Source organism: Piliocolobus tephrosceles, chromosome 8, assembly GCF_002776525.5.
Source record: "Piliocolobus tephrosceles isolate RC106 chromosome 8, ASM277652v3, whole genome shotgun sequence".
NCBI lineage: Eukaryota > Metazoa > Chordata > Mammalia > Primates > Cercopithecidae > Piliocolobus > Piliocolobus tephrosceles.
Genome location: NC_045441.1, coordinates 80,755,671 through 80,758,644, shown reverse-complemented (window position 1 = coordinate 80,758,644; position 2,974 = coordinate 80,755,671).

The window sequence follows — 2,974 nt, the reverse complement described above, 5'->3', positions numbered from 1 at the left end:
CATATGAGACCAGACTATGAGGTCTTCAGGGTGGGTCAGGAGGGGGTGTGTGTGATGAGCGTGTAATGAATGCTTGCTTTGATGAATACACTTGCTTTTTTAAGGGCCAGAAGAAATTGACCACAAGGCTTACTGATGGGGAAATGAATCAAGCCATTTTCTATCTCTTCAACTCGTAAATCCAGAGCATGCTTTTCCCCTTTGGGGTCTGCAAAGCCTGAGAAGCTTGAGTTATTTCATGACATCAGAAATAACATAGGGTAGAAAACCCCAGTGACGAGCAGATTCCTGAACGGTGAGTTTGGGTACTGGATTGGGAAGTTGGGGAGAGGGTCTAGAAGAAGGATCTACTAAATGACAAGAGAGGACATTGAGGAGAGTAAAAGAGGTTTGGTAAAAAGGACTAATTTTTCCTTCTGAAGGTCTAAGTCTGTAAGCTGCCTCCATGCCTTTCCATGGTAGAGGGAGACAGAAAATCTCATGTTCCCAGGTGGTGTTGCTCAGTGAGGCCCTCCTTTTCTAAAATGAATATGTGCACCATCTTTGAATTCTATTATTTATGTTTGCTCAGGGGAAGACTTGCAAGGAAAGAGTGCTTAGGAAAGAAAAGCCTTCGACTTCTCACTCACCCGGTAGGGAGTTCTCTAGCCATCCTACTGACCACTCATCCTCACACATTCTTGGTCACCACGGGAGGACCATGAGCCAACTGTGGCTGAGAGTACTCCACCAAGCAAGATGAAATTCCCAGATTTATTTCCACAACTCCCTGGGAGAGAGAAAAAGATGGGGCACTAGTTCAAGGGTACCTAGCTTGAGAGTTTCTTCTTGATGTGCCTTGTGAACCTTTCTACCAACAAAGCCTAACATTTCAGCTATGCTGTTTGGCATGACCATCATCCCTTGTCAACTTTTACTACCCATTCCCAGCCTACCTTCTTCTGTAATCCCAAACCTTGCCAAGCTTGATCATTTCCACACAAGATTCATACTTTCTTCACCTATCATAAGCTGGTTATCTGATCTGCATTCAGTTCAACTAAATTCACTTCAGTTAAACCACACATACCTAATATACATCTACTTCCCCCCATCCTTCCATTGGGGAAGAGATTTGAGTATCAGTAACAATGCATTGTGTGTGTGTGTGTGTGTGTGTGTGTGTGTGTGTGTGTGTGTGTGTGTGTTTACCTTGGTATATACATCATCTTGGTAGAAACAGAGACCAGTAGCAGGGAGTAGACTGCATCAGTGGATATTGCGAGAGAAATTATGTGGGAGGGAGAGATGGAAGAGACTTTTGGGCAGTTGGCATGTTGATGTGGAGGCTTTGGTGTGATGAATGGGTGAAAATAAATTTTGAGGTATTTTGCAGTGTGTTGCATTGTTTAAACCTCATGCCTCTCATTTAAGAATGCTGTCAGAAGTCATCCATATAACTCTTCTAAGTCTCCTAGAATTGTATTTGGACTTTTATTTGGTTGTGTTTATAGCAGAATTGGACTTCAAGAGGGTTCTTCCATATCCAGGTTAAAGTCAGAACCCAGGACAGCTGAGCAAAGTCAAAATAATTCAGGGCCAAAGAACAGAGGTCAAACTAACTCAGGACCAGAGTCTAGAGAAGAGTGATTTGGTGGGTTGGTTCTGGGGGCAGTGGTGGCACATGGAACTCTCAGATAGCCATGCCACATATGGGTTAGAAATCCTGACTTAAATGAGGAAAAGTGTGGGGCCTGAGAACCCCCCTAGAGCTACAGCTTGCTATAAATTCCTCAAATTTTTAACATCAATCCTGGATTTATTTTAACAGTAATCTTCTGGATCAGAAACTTCACCAAAACTGATTTTAAAGCATAATCATGAGTGAGCCCAGCATTTTCATCTTTTCTGTAGACATCCCTTCTGGTGGCCTTTTTAAGATTCAGTATGTCCAGAACTGAACCCAGTCCCTTCACCCTGTCCCATTCCCTGTAGCTTTGTTGAGGTTACCAACCACCCAAGTAACCAGGAAAGAAAAAATGATTCTTTCTCTCTCTCACTCTCTGTATCCAATTAGACAATCTATTCAGTTGTTTCTACTTCCTAAAGCTCATTATATATCATCCTTTTCTTTTGAACATATTGTCTTTATGTCAAATCCTCACCACTAGCTTCCCAACTAGTTTCCCAACTCCAATCCCTTTCATCATCTATTTCACCGTCTACATTGTCAGCAGAATGATCTTTCTGAAACATTTTGATGGCCCTCCTTCGTCCACAGAATCCAGTCTAAACCCCTTAGCAAGTTTCATAATTTATTTTGTAGTCTGCCTTGACCTTCCCTTCTGGCCTCATGTTCTACTACCTTTCCTCAGTGCTCCTATGGGTATTGTCCCTCATACTCCATGTTTTTTTCACATCTCCAAGCTGTGACTTCTACTGAGAATATCCTTTGCTCATTTTGTGTACCTGCAAAGTGTGGCTCAAATATTACTTTCTCTGAACCCTTCCTTGATCTATCTCTATTAAAGTCAGTTTCTTCCTACTCAATAATCCCATAGTATTTTGTACATAACTCTATTTATCATATTAATACAGTTCTTCTTTCATGTTTGTACTATGTACTAGCAAGTTGTAAAGTGGTATAAGACAAGGACCATCCTATAACTAGTGTCTAAAATAGTATCTCCCACAAATACTTTAGTATTTGTTGGGTGATTAAATTTTATCTATATTGAAACACCATATGCTTATTCCTACATGATAACTGATAAGTTATTAGGATAATTTAAAACTAAGCAAAGACCAATATAGGGATAGAAGGATGCTTTCTTAATCTAATAGACTAAAAACTAAAAAAAATCTATACTAACACGTACTTAATGTGAAATATTGAATGCATTTCCTCTGAGGTCAAGAATGAGACAAAGATGTACACTATCACCAGGTCTCTCCAGCACTCACTGGAGGTACCACCATGTGATAGGGCAAGACA